At 41.3% G+C, this 14,799-nt stretch overlaps 1 pseudogene; it reads right to left on the bottom strand.

Moving 5' to 3' along the window:
- The window catches only part of LOC128048721 (antigen WC1.1-like), a 51,238-nt pseudogene that overhangs the window by 5,894 nt on the left and 30,545 nt on the right, over positions 1-14,799 (bottom strand).

The following is a 14,799-nucleotide window of genomic DNA, read 5'->3' on the forward strand; positions in this document are numbered from 1 at the left end:
ACGTGGAAACCGTCAGAAACGGCTCTGCCAGGAAACACTACTGAGAAGAAAGGACCAGAATCTCAGCTGCTGCAGGAGGAAGTGAAAGCACCTCGTCCTCACGTCTGCTGAAAAGACAGGCTCCATGCGAGGAAGCGCCCTTCTCTAGTCCTTTCAGCATCTCTCCCTCAGGGCTCAGACCCCCGTCCTCCAGGGCCCCACCCCTCCCCCAAACTGTGGACAGTGTGGAGTGCTGACCTGAGCAGATGACCCCCGTGTCCTCCTTGTGCCTGCAGTCGTGCCGCCCCCAGCCCCGGGAAGGGCACCGCCACACCTGGGACTCCTTTCCTGTGCAGTTCAGGTCGTCCAGCCAGATGGGCCCTGATCCCGCCCCAGAGTGAGCATACTTCGTGGCACTGAGGGCCTCTTCACAGCCCAGCTGCCTGCACACCACGTGGGCATCATCCAGGTCCCAGCTGTAATCACAGATGGTGCCCCAGGAGCCCTGGTCAAGAATCTCCACTCTCCCGGCGCAGGGACCACCCCCGTCCACCAGGCGGAGCTGCCTGCTGTCTGAAGAGACAGAAATGGGACAATGAGGCATTGACCTGGGGAATGAGAAGGGTCTTCTGTCTTGAGGGACCCTCACCTGAGCAGTAGGGGGCACTCTCCTCTGAGGCCTCAGAGCCTGCTGGTTTGGACAGAGTCATTGCACTGGGGAAGTACCTGGGTCTGGTTTCCTGCAGAAACACCAATGATTAGAGGGCTGGGAGGGTTGAAGTACAGAAAACTAAATTAAGGTTAAAACATGACCTAGCAGTGGAGCCTGAAATGAAATGTGTGACATATCAGTAAAGTTATCATAACTTTAGTGTCCACTTTCTCTATGGACAATTCTGCTTCTGACAGTGCCATAATTTTGGTTAAGCCAAGTGTTGCACTAAGAATGAGTTAAATAAGGTGTGTTACTCCTAAATCTATCCCTAAGTAGAAGAAGCAAAACAAAATCCTTTCTGAAGAATGTCTACAATTTTTCATCTTCAATGTCTAAACAAATACTTATACAAAAGAGATTTCATGGAAACTCAAGAGGCAAAAGGAAACATTGGAAAGAGTATCCCAGGGTATCCAGCTATTAGTAATTAGAGAATTTATTTTATTTTGTTATTATTTTTATTACTGGAAGATAATTGCTTTACAATGTTGTGTTAGTTTCTGCTGTACAACAACGTGAATCAGCCATTAGTATGCACATATACCCTCCCTCTCCAGCCTCCGTCCCGCCCCATCCCCCATCCCACCCTTTCAATCATCACAGAGCATCTAGCTGAGCTTCCTGTGCTACACAGCCGCTTCCTGCTACCATCTGTTTCCCACGCGACAGTGTATATAAGTCAGCGCTACTCTCTCAGTTCATCCTGCCCTCTCCTAACCACCGCGGTGTGTTCCCATCTGTTCTCTAGGTCTTCATCTCTGTTTCTGCCCTGAAAATAGGTTCACCTGTACCCTTTTTCTAGATTCCATTGACAGAGAATTTAAACAGCCATGAGTAAATGCTCATCGAATTAACTCACAAGATATGTATCTTGGCAAGGAAATGATTACAAAAACAAATAAAAATTCTAGAGCTAAAAAACTTAATAGGTGGAATTAAGAACTAGAGAATGAGTGTATCTCAGTGTTAGATCAGCATAAGGTAGAAAGAGTTCAATGGAAGATCAGAGGACAAATATTCCTCTATTTAGAAATGCTGGTCACATGGTAAGTGTCCTAGTTATAGTGCTGCAAAACAAATTCCCCCCAAAACTTAGCAACTAAAGCAAAACATATATACTTCAGTTTGCTCATGATTTCCTGGGTGTAATCTGAGAAAGACTCCACTTGGCAGTCCTGTCTTGGGGTTTTTCATGTGGTTGCACTTAGATGTCATCTGGGGCTGAAGTTTGCTGAGACTTGACTGAACTGTGGTTAATAACTGTGGAAATTCCCTGAAGTATTTTAGGGATAAAGGGACATCATGTCTGCAACCTAATTCAGAAAGAGTTTACATATTTAGGGACAAATGGAACAGGAGGGGGACAGACAGAAAAAGAGGGGAGACAAACAGAGAGATAAAGATTAAAGCAAAACAGGACTTCCAATTCAAGATGGCAGAGTAGAAAGAATGAATATGAAATAGAAAAAGTGAAACATACTGGATAAAAGTAAAAGATCATGTTTCACTTTTTCTATTTCATATTCAGTGCTCCCATTTCATTTAGTTTATGTTCTCCAATTTCTCCATCTCTTCTTTTTTTTTTTTTGATGTTCTTACTCAAGCCTTTCTCAAGTGTAGTAGAAAAGCTTTTGTACACATACATAATGATGTATAATATGTATATTTTAGAAAACATAAATTTTTTGCCTAACTAAAAACTTTATGACATTTTGATTCCACTTGTTTGACTTAGTATGAATAGAATGCTAGATTTCTAATTTAAAAATAGATATGCAACAAGTAACAGTGGTTTACTGTATAGTATAGGGAACTATAGTCAATATCTTGGAATAACCTATGATGGAAAATAATTTCAAAAATAATAATGTGTATTTGTATAACTGAATCACTTTTCTGTGCACCTGAAACATTATAAGTCAACTACACTTCAATTAAAAATATATATATTTAAAATAAATGTATTTTTTAAAAAAGATTAAAGCAAAATACTAACATTGGGAAATCCAGGTAAAGGTCATCTGGAAATTTTTTTATTATTCTTACAACTTTTCTGTAAGTCTCAAAAAATATATTAAAAGGTGAAACAAGTCCCAAAAATTCATTCTTAGGACACTTTTACACACACAAAAATACGAATAGCAACAAAAACAAAATGCCTAAGAGAAAACCTAGTAGAAGATGGGCAAAACCTCTGAGAGAAATTCAAGACCTAACTGAATGGAGGGATATATGATGTCAGTGAATTGGGAGACTCAAAATTGTTAATCATCCTCAAATTTATACATAGATTCAATCTAGTCACAATCAAAATACATTTAGGCTTTTTTTTTTTTTCTGGGGGATGGGCGGTGGTGAAAAGTGACAAGCTGATTCCAAAACTTATACAAAACCCAAAAGGCCTAGAAAGACCAACACAGTGGGCAAGAAAAGAAACAGTGTTAGAGGAGTTAATAAAAAGTAACTTTCATAAATTAAAATTATCCAGACAATATAAAGATGCAATAATTAAGACATACAGTATTGGAGCCAGGATAGACAAATAGTACAATGGACAGAGCAGACGGTTGTAAAGGACAGACACATATGCCCTTCTGCTGATGACAAAGGTGACAGCAGTGGGGAGAGAGCCTGTGCAGTAAAAGATTCTGAGTCAGCTGGATGTCCACATGAAACCTGACCCTTATCTTATACAGATATCAATCCCAGAAGGAATGTACAGTTATATGCAAGAGAAAATAATTAAATTGCTGTAATACTTCACCATGAAATGTCTACCTTTTGAGACACAGATGCAAGAACAGACAGTTGGACTCACTGGCATGAGTTGTTGTTGTTGTTCAGTTGCCCAGTCGTGTCTGACTCTTTGCAACACCATGGACTGCAGCACACCAGTCTTCCCTGTGCTTCACATCTCCCAGAGCTTGCTCAAACTCATGTCCATTGAGTCAGGGACGCTATCCAACCATCTCAACCTCTGTCATGCCCTTCTCCTGCTTTCAATCTTTCCCAGCATAAAGGTCTTTTCTAATGAGCCAGCTCTTTGAATCAGGTGGCCAGAGTATTGGAGCTTTAGCTTTAGCATCCATCCTTCTAATGAATATTCAGGAGTGATTTCCTTTAGGATTGATGGGTTTGATCTCCTTGCAGTCCAGGGGACTCTCAAGAGATTTCTCCAACACCAGAGCTCAAAAGCATCAATTCTTCATCATTCAGCCTTCTTTATGGTCCAACTCTCACATTCATACATGACTACTGGAAAAACCATGGCTTTGACTATATGGACCTTCATTGACAAAGTAATGTCTCTGCTTTTTAATATGCTGTCTAGGTTGGTCATAGCTTTTCTTTCAAGGAGCAAGTGTCTTTTAATTTCGTGGCTACAGTCATCATCTGCAATAATTTTGGAGCCCAAGAAAATAGTCCACCGCTGGTTCCATTGTTCCCCCATCTATTTGCCATGAAGTGATGGGACCAAATGTTGATGTATGGCAAAACCATAATCTTCATTTTTTAAATGTTGAGTTTTAAGCCAGCTTTTTCACTCTCTTCTGTCACCTTCATCAAGAGGCTTTTTAGCTCCTCTTCACATTCTGCCATAAATGTGGTGTCATCTGCACATCTGAGGTTATTGATATTTCTCCTGGAAATCTTGATTCCAGCTTGTGCTTCACCCAGCCTGTCATTTATCATGATGTACTCTGCATATAAGTTAAATAAGCAGGGTGACAATATATGGCCTTGGTGCACTCCTTTCCCAGTTTGGAACCAGTCCATTGTTCCATATCCTGTGGTCACTGCTGAGTTTTCCATATTTGCTGGCATATTGAATGAAGCATTTTCACAGCATCATGTTTTAGGATTTGAAATAGCTCAGCTAGAATTCCATCTAGCTTTGTTGGTAGTGATGCTTCCTAAAGCCCATTTGACTTTGTACTCCAAGATGTCTGGCTCAAGGTGAGTGATTATCTGAGTTATTAAGATTATCTGGGTCATTAAGATTTTTTTGAGTAGTTCTTCTGTGTATTCTTGCCACCTCTTCTTAATATCTTCTGCCCTGTTAGGTCCATACCATTTCTGTCCTTTTATTGAGCCCATCTTTGCATGAAATGTTCCCTTGGTAGCTCTAATTTTCTTGAAGAGATCTCTAGTCTTTCCCATTCCATTGTTTTCCTCTATTTCTTTGCATTCTTCACTTAGCATGGCTTTCTTATCTCTCCTTGATATACCTTGGACCTCTGCATTCAGATGGGTATATCTTTCCTTTTCTCCTTTGCTTTTCACTTCTATTCTTTTCTCAGCTATTTGTAATGCCTCCTCAGACAGCCATTTTGCCTTTTTGCACTTCTTTTACTTGGGGATGGTTTTGATCACCACCTCCTATACAACGTCATGAACTTCTGTCCATAGTCCTTCAGGCAGTCTATCAGATCTAATCTCTTGAATCTTTTTGTCGACAGGGGGATGATTTGAGAGAATACCATTGAAACATATACATTACCTTATGCAAAACAGATAGACATTGAGAGTCTGATGTATAATGCAGGGCTCCCAAAGCTGGTGATCTGTGACAATCTGGAAGGATGGGCAGGGGCGGGGAGGAAGGTGGGAGGAGGGTACAGGATGGAGGGGACAAATGGATGCCTATGGCTGATCTATACTGATGTATGGCAAAAACAGTCACAATACTATAAAGTAATTATCCTCCAATTATAATAAATAAATTTTAAAAAGAGAAATTACACTTTAAAGCCAGTTTTCCTTCAACCTCTGCTCTTGGGGACATTTCACTCCAGAAGCATCCTGAGCACCAGTAGCCCTTGCCTCTCTTACCTGAGCAGATCACAGAGGCCGTGTTGCCATGAGAACAGTCAGGACCACCCAGAGCAGTCACAGGGCAACTCCAAAGGAAGGACTCAGCCCCTGAGCAGTGAAATCGGGCTGTTGAGATCTGATCACCTCCTTCCACCAAGTGTGGTCCTCCGGGGGTGGAGATGGCGACTCCACAGCCGAGCTGACGACAGACAACATTGGCATTGGCCAGACTCCAGTGGGAGGCACAGAGCGCTCTCCATCATCCAGAAATGTCCATCTCCACCTGCCCCTCACACTGAGAGGAGCTGTTTGTCATGAGCCGGACTTCTGAGTATGCTGGATATGAGATAACAGAATTTCAGAAACATCTCATGATTTCTCACCTGAACAGAGTATGCAGGGAGGTTAGTCCTGACCTGCATCTCACCTGAACAGACGAGCTGAACAGCTCCACTGTGGTGACAAGTTCCCCCTGGACAGGGCACTCTGGGACAGGACCAGAGCTTAGGTTCCTCCCCCTCACACCTGAACTCTTCAGCCCAGACCTGGCCATCTCACTCTCTGAAGGGCACGTGTCCCAGGACAGACACAGCTTTGCCACACCCCAGCTCTGCACAGATGATTTGGGCAGTGGGGAGTGTGAAGGTCCCGTCAGACACTGGGATTCAGTCTTCTCCAGAATACACTTCTACTCGCCCTGAGCAGGGTCCATCCTTTCCAACCAGATGCACAAATCCTGAGAGAAACAAATAAATAAACCCACTGCATGTTCATGATCCTGGCTTGGCAACTGGAAACATGTCACAGGCAATGGTGTGAAAGCTTTTATTTTCCAGGACTGAGGCATGAAGAGACATGAATTTGACAGTGTCAGAATTGCATTTTCATGAGTGAGTTTCAGAAGAGAAATCCAGAAGCATTTGCAGAGTCAGTTTGGAATGGCTGAATTCCAAAAACTTATATTTTGATGTTGGTTAGGATGTGAATTCCTCATTTAAGGGCCTGGAAACTATAGGGCCCAAGGAAACTGCACTGCAATGGGCGTCAGACTTGGGTGCAGAACTGAACTAACCCAGAGTGAAATAGGTCCTTGGGATTCAAGAGGTTAGAGAACTAAGATCCAGACAAGGTTAGAAGGCCATCCTGAAATTTCTGGGGCTAAAAGTCCAGCCAGATTTTTCTCAGAAGTCAATATTCAAGTCACTGATACAAGGGAAATCAATTGAGAAATCTGAGTGCAAGTAAGTCTATAAACAAACTTATGGCTCATGGAAGGATATTATAACAAGTCTACTTTTTATGAGTCTCATATATTTCTCATAATCTCTGATGGTGAAAAATTCCAAGAATTTCTTAGCCAACTTGAATTATGAAAAGAAACTGTCCACAGATGAGTTTGAATATGAAGAAAGGTCAGAGTCATAGGAGAAAGGGTTGGTCCTAGCCATCTTTCAAGAAAGCCTAGGATTTACCAATGAACCTGGAAGAGAATGAGTTCTCAGTGGGACTATACAAGATGACTAATTGTGTTGATTACTTCATATTACTGGTTTTCTTCCAACACATGAGAATCTTAGCAGATGCTATGGAGTGAAGGTAATTTAATGTGTTTAAATTCTATCTATATGCTAAATGGAGCTTCCCAGGTGGCACTAGTGGTAAAGAACCCGCCTGCCAATACACAAGTTCAATCGCTGGGAGGAGGGCATAGCAACCCACTCCAGTATTCTGTCCTGGAGAATCCCACAGATGAGCGAGCCTGATGGGCTGCAATTCACAGAGTCGCAAAGAGTCAGACATGACTGAAGAGACCTAGCATGCACTCATATGCTAACTGCAAACTACTTCCCTATTTCTTGAGAAATAGTCATCATGCTGTTTAAAAAAAAGAGAGAGGAGGAGAAGAAGAGAAGACAGAGCAAACAGTCATATATAATTTACAGATTTCTACCTTACAAAAGCCTCCATATGGATGAAAGAAAGATTTGGGGAAAATATCTGTCCAGCAAGTTTTTAACACATTTTACCCCTGTGCTCCTTCCATCTGTGACCTAACCGATTCTCTTTCCCATTTCTCCCACTGAAGACAAGAGAAAACAATCCTAAGAGCTACAAATGGATAGAAAAGAGACTTTGAAAGGGAAGAACTTCTGTAGAAGTGGAGTGTGGCTGGGATGAGGGGTAGGCTAAACTGGGAGCGGAGGGAGTCTGAAACTGAAAGAGGGAGACTAAGGAAAGACTCACGACATGATTTGACCTTCAGGGACCATATTTTGGATAGAGGAAAGGAACCTAATGAAAAAAATAAAACCTCATCATAAAGAACTATTTTTAAATACATTTGCGTGATTTCTGACTGTGCTTATAATTATTTATGTACATGGTGGAATTCTTTCTGGTAAAGGACTCTGATTTCATAAGTATGAGACATTGAAGGTTCAGAAAGAATATTTCAACAGAATAAAAATGTACTATAGAGAACAGGAGAGAACAGAAAATACGCTATAGAAATTAATGAATCGAAGGACCAGCTTGAGCACTTATCCAAGAGGGAATGGTGAGAGCCAGGATGATCTGTGAGCCTTTTGTTACTTACCCACTTTCAACTCCCCAGTCCAGGTTAGGACAGCTGGTGTGGTCTGGCTGGGAGTTTGGTCATAGGATACACATTCCAGTTAAAACATTTTTACTTAACAGGTTGTTAGTTTCTATATCAATCCCATAAGGTTACAAATTTTAAAAGAACAAAAAAGAAATATTTCTTGTATGTTGTTTCATATACCAAGATACATGTTAAACACTCAAATATATGCTGAATAATCAATAAAGTCTTATACACATCAGGATAGATACTTCTGAGACATATTATTATTTCTTTTTTATTTTCTACTTGATTTTAAATTTTATATGAAAGGATATGTGTGTGAAAATTATAAGAAAATTTGTGCAATAGGAGGCTGCTGTGAGTGGATAAAGGTATTAAATATAATAAAAATACATCCTTGTCTGGTCTCTTGCTGTACAGACCTCCTGTATCCTTAGGCACACGTAGCATCCTCCACACCACACCTGGACCCACATTGATGCTCAGAGAACCCCATATGGCCTTTGATATCTCCCATTGCCCTTCTTTTTCCTCTTGGCTACTATAAGTCTCCTCCACTTTCTTCAAAAATTACAGGTGTCCTCTTACTCCTATTCCTATCAAACAAGCCCCCAACACAATTCTCTTATATCATTGAAGACATCAGGTATAAAATATAATTTCTTACCATAAAACATAGAAATTCATATTTTATTGCCTATATCTTTGACTTGTCAGTGTGTGGCTAAGTGTTCCTCCAAAATTTTGGTTTATACAGAGGTTTTAAAGGAAAAAAAAAGAACGGACAATCCTTTCTAGTAACAATGAAAGGAGAACCCAGACTCAGAACATTTCATCCACAACTCTATTGTCCTACCAGTCAAAGAGCTATGAATATTCAAATCTAAATTTTCAAAGGGGACTTGCAATTTGGCACAAATCCATAAGTTCCTCTCTGATTTGTTTGATGATGTCCCCTGTGCCTCCACTCCTACTAACCTAGCACAAAAAAGTGTCTCACACCATATATTCAGAAAGGACTCCATCCTGGAAGGTACATCCTCATTCTAGCCCTTTCCTCCCATGGGCTCACTGTGCAAAGCAGGTGCGTGTGGTGATTTGCAAATGTTTCACTCTTCCAAAAGTAAATTATATAAAAAATGAGTATCAATTTTTATTGGGATATAGATTAAGCTATATCAGGCAAGATCACCGGAGAAGAAATAGCAGAGACTTGTAAGAGGAAAGTAGCAATAAATGAAGCCCATCAGGAAATCAGTCCTGAATATTCATTGGAAGGACTGATGCTGAAACTGAAACTCCAATACTTTGGCCACCTGATGTGAAGAACTGACTCCTTTGAAAAGACCCTGATTTTAGGAAAGATTGAACGCAGGAGAAGAAGGGGAAGACAGAGGATGAGACGGTTGGATGGCATCACCGACTCAATAGACATGAGTTTGAGTAAGCTTCGGCAGTTGGTGATGGAGAGGGAAGCCTGGCATGCTGCAGTCCATGGGGTAGCAAAGAGTCGGACACCACTGAGCGACTGAACTGAACTGATCACTCACATACTTTATGCATTCAAGGAGGATATCTCAGACATCTCTAGCTTACACATCTATTGCCCTGGTGATCAGACACCAGCTTCCTTGGAGCTTTCAGTTCTTTCGGTCAGTTGGCAATTCACTGATCATACCTGAGCAGATAACTCTTGCCTCCTCGTCATGACCGCAGTTGTGCCGTCCCCAGCCCCGGGAAGGGCACTGCCACACGTGGGACTCCATTCTTCCACAATACACGTGGTCCAGCCAGATGGGTCCTGATCCCGCCCCAAAGGGAGCAGACTCCACGGCACTGAGGGCTTCTGCACAGCCCAGCTGCCTGCACACCACACGGGCATTGTCCAGGTCCCAGACGTCATCACAGATGGTGCCCCAGGAGCCCTGGTCAAGGATCTCCACTCTCCCGGCGCAGGGCCCGGCCCCGTCCACCAGGCGGAGCTGTCTGCCCTCTGAGGAGAGAGAAATAGGACAATGGGGTGCTGACCAGCAGATGAGAAAGATCTTCTGTCCTGTGGGACCCTCACCCGAGCAGTTGGGGGCGCCCTCCTCAGAAGCTGATGCTGCGGAGTCATTGCCCTGTGGAACATTTGGATCTGGTTTCTTATAGAAGTGATAAGAGCATAACAAGGATGAAAATGGACAAAAACAGGAAATATTACTTTACTAAATAGTCTGAGACAGATGGTGTTACAAGGTCCTATCAGACTTAACATTCTGATTTGTAGAGCTCTGCACAGAATCTGAGAAAGATTTACAGGAAATGTTGGTTTCTCTACCCTGAGCAGTTAAATGAGTTCAGAGTCACAGGATTAGGCTGGTAGCTGGATGTATTCTTTCTAAGCTACACAGTCTTGGTCATTGACTTTAGAGTCAGGCAGTGGCCTCATCAGAAGCCTCGGGGAGCAGCCATGAATCCTCTGTCATTAAAATCGTTCTCCTTGGTATAGTCATGAGAACTGAAAAACAAATGGTCTGTGAGACACCATGGTTTACCCCAGAATAGTCCACTTATGATTCTAAGCTTCAAACTTCAGATATGGATGTGAAAGTGAAGTCGCTCAGTCGTGTCCAACTCTTTGCAACCCCGTGGACTGTATGTAGCCCACCAGGCTCCTCTGTCCATGGGATTCTCCAGGCAAGAATACTAGAGTGGGTTGCTATTTCCTTCTCCAGGGGATCTTCCCGACTCAAGGATCGAACCCAGGTCTCCCGCATTGCAGGCAGACGCTTTAACCTCTGAGCCACCAGGGAAGCCTGGTGGATACTTATGGATACTTAGTTTCAAAAAATATAATCTCATTAAGTAGATTAAACAACCCTGCGTGAGAGATGATGTCAGAAGACATTGACTGACATTGATTAGATTCTACTGGGAATCACAGAATGTAGCTTCTTCTCCCAAATGAATATAATCTCTCCTTAGACTTTGTGTCAGGAATTGCTATTATCTAAAATTTGGAGTTATTTGTTCTCTAGGAGAAAATATGTATTTCTAACTCACAGAGGAAAAATATATTACATTCCTGCTTTGAAAGCCTTTGAACAAACAATATTGACAGACACACTGCATTATTCTCTCCTTTGATACATAACCAGTCATGGAAAGAAAGGTTAAATGATGTCTATCACTGTTGTAGTTTAAGTAAGTGATAAAGTAGAGAATAAAACCTCAAATTCTGGACTTCCATGAAGAATGGAAGAGAAAGTAGGCCAATGGTGTTGTTAGACACAACTTCAAATGCTGGAAATTTTCTTTAAGTAAAGGTATCATTGGAAAAGACTCTGATGCTGGGAGGGGTTGGGGGCAGGAGGAGAAGGGGACGAGAGAGGATGAGATGGCTGGATGGCATCACCAACTAGATGGACGTGAGTTTGAGTGAACTCTGAGAGTTGGTGATGAGCAGGGAGGCCTGGCGTGCTGCAATTCATGGGGTCGCAAAGAGTAGGACACGACTGAGCAACTGAACTGAACTGAAAGGTATCAGACATTTGTGGACACAACATGGACTAAATATGCTAAAATGCTAAAGAGTGGAGATCGTGTAATATGTTTCGATGTTAGCCAAGGATCTACAGCTCCTTTTTCTCTGGAGGAATTTCCCAATTTGGTGCCTGGGTTAATGGCTCAGAATCCGGGCTCAGAGAAACAGAGGACTCCTATTTGGACAGAGAAGCCAGCATAATTTGGGGTTACCTGGTGGTGAGACAGAGTTGGAGATCTGAAAGCCTCTCTCACACAGCAGACTCTTCCCTCAAATGTGTGCTCATTATACAGCCATGAAGCTGGCAGGAAGCCAAAGATCTATGTCAAAAGTCTGGGAGAGCAGAGTGGCGATTCCCGCCCTCTCTTGGGTGCTGAGCTACCAGAATATCCAGGTTCTCAACCAAATCTCTGAAGGCCCATGCCGCATGGACAGAGGTAAGAGGTGGATTGAGGGCTACCAAAACCTCGACCTAGACTTGTTACAGCTCAGTTCTCAGTTGTATTTATATATTTGAGTGATTTCGAACCTTCTCCTACTTGCTTAACAAAACAGAATATGAATCCTCTCAAGGGTTAGAAAATGTATCTGGAGGATCATTTTTTCAATGCCAAAGGCATGGGATGACATGACCTACTATCAAAGTGAAAAAAAGAAAATAAGAGAAGGCAGAGGCTCACATGACAGAGGAGCTGGAGTTAGCAGATATAGATTTTAACCATGATCAATATATCGAGGAAAAAGAGGAAATGAGAGAATAAATGGGTGAAAAGATGAAAAACATTAACAACTAATTATAACTATAAAAAATCAAGGAACAGTTACCAACTGAAAATAAAATGTCTAGAGAGTTGAATTAATAAGTTTAGAAGAATTTTAGATAGAACGCTACACAGAATTACTGACTTAGAGGAGTCCTAGAGGTGAGAGATGAGAAGAAGGAGGCGTTACAGGAGGAGAAGAGAAGCTCAGACAGAGAGACAGAGCAGCAGAAGTAACACTTGGAGATACAATAACTGAGAATTTTTAAAAATGGATGGATGGGCGTGAAAACTCCCACACCTAGTAAAGCTGCTGAAAATCAAAGGAAAAAGGAAAATTTGGAATAATAACAGATCTGTTTAATACAAAAGAAGAGGGGAAAGAGAGGAAAAAAAGAACATAAAGCACATGGGTCAATTAATAGGAAATGATAGATACTAGCCCAACAATACCAATAATTGCAGTTACAGTAAATTGATTAGATACTTCAAATTAAAGCCCATCTTGATGAAACCACAAAATCCATATAAAGGCCACCATGAAGATATTCAGCTTATATATGAGGGTAAAGAAAGGTTGAAAGTAAAATGATGGAAAAAATGTACATACTTTGTGAATCCTAATTGTAAGAAAACTGGAATAGCTATATAAAGGTCACAGAAAGTAGACTTCAAAGCAAGATGTGCTAATTGAGTTAAAGAGGGTATTTTCATGATTATAACAGGATACACCCTTAATGAAGATATTATAGATATTAAAATCCAAGAAAATGTCAAAACATTGCTTTGAAATACAGAATAATACTTGACAGAACAAAGAACAGAAGTAGATAAAATCATAATCAAAATGGGGGGGGCTTTAACATCCATTTTTCAATAGCATGCAGACCAAGTATGCAAAAAAGAATGAAGAATATAGCAGATGTAAACAACACAGTTAGCCAAATAACATATATAGAGCAATACGCCAACAATGAAAGCATTTGTTATTTACATTATTGTTAATTCACTGGAAACTTCCATTTTTAAATGATCATCAGTTCGGCTCAGTTCCGTCACTCAGTCATGTCTGACTCTACAGCTCCATGGACTGCACCATGCCAGGCCTCCCTGTCCACCACCAACTCCCAGAGTTCACTCAAACTCATGTCCATCGAGTCAGTGATGCCATCCAACCATTTCATCCTCTGTTGTTCCCTTCTCCTCCCACCTTCAACCTTTGCCAGCATCAGAGTCTTTTCAAATGAGTTAGTTCTTCACATCAGGTGGCCAAATTATTGGAATTTCAGCTTCAACATCAGTCCTTCCAATGAATATTCAGGACTGATTTCCTTTAGAATGGACTGGTTGGATCTCCTTGCTGTCCAAGGGACTCTCAAGAGTCTTCTCCAACACGACAGTTCAAAAGTGTCAAATCTTTGGTGCTCAGCTTTCTTCATAATCCAACTCTCACATCCATACATAACTACTGGAAAAACCATAGCCTTGACTAGATGGACCTTTGTAGGCAAAGTAATGTCTCTGCTTTTTAATATGCTGTCTAGGTTGTTCATAGCTTTTCTTCCAAGGAGTGAGCATCTTTTAATTTCATGGCTACAGTCACTATCTGCAGTGATTTTGGAGCTCCCCAAACTAAAGTTTGGCACTGTTTCCACTGTTTCCCCATCTATTTGCCATGAAGTGATGGGACCGGATGCCATGATCTTAGTTTTCTGAATGTTGAGCTTTTTCACTCTCCTTCACTTTCATCAAGAGGCTCTTTAGTTCTTCACTTTCTGTCATAAGGGTGGTGTCATCTGCATATCTGAGGTTATTGATATTTCTCCCAGCAATCTTGATTCCAGCTTGTGCTTCATTCAACCCAGAATTTCTCATGATGTACTCTGCATATAAGTTAAATAAGCAGGGTGACAATATACAGCCTTGACATACTCCTTTCCCTATTTGGAACCAGTCTGTTGTTTCATGTCCAGTTCTAACTACTGCTTCCTGACCCGCAGACAGATTTCTCAAGAGGTAGGTCAGGTGGTCTGGTGTTCCCATCTCTTGAAGAATTTTCCACAGTTTGTTGTGATCCACATAGTCAAAGGCTTGGCATAGTCAATAAAGCAGAAGTAGATGTTTTGATGATCACATGATAGAACAAAAACCTTCAGAGAATTGAATTTATACAGAATATTTACTTTGACCAGAGTGAAATTAAGTTAAGTATTAATAATAAAATATACTTAGCCATCCCTACTGAGAAAATTAAGAAATATTCTTCCAAAGAATTCCTGCGTCTGGAAATAACTTTCAAACTTGAAAATATTGTGAAATAATGGTAACAAAGGTATTCTGTAACTAAATTCTTCCAATGCAACTAAAGTAGTGTCTAAGGGAAATTTATACCCTAGAT

The sequence above is a fragment of the Budorcas taxicolor genome, chromosome 5 (assembly GCF_023091745.1).
Source record: "Budorcas taxicolor isolate Tak-1 chromosome 5, Takin1.1, whole genome shotgun sequence".
Classification (NCBI taxonomy): domain Eukaryota; kingdom Metazoa; phylum Chordata; class Mammalia; order Artiodactyla; family Bovidae; genus Budorcas; species Budorcas taxicolor.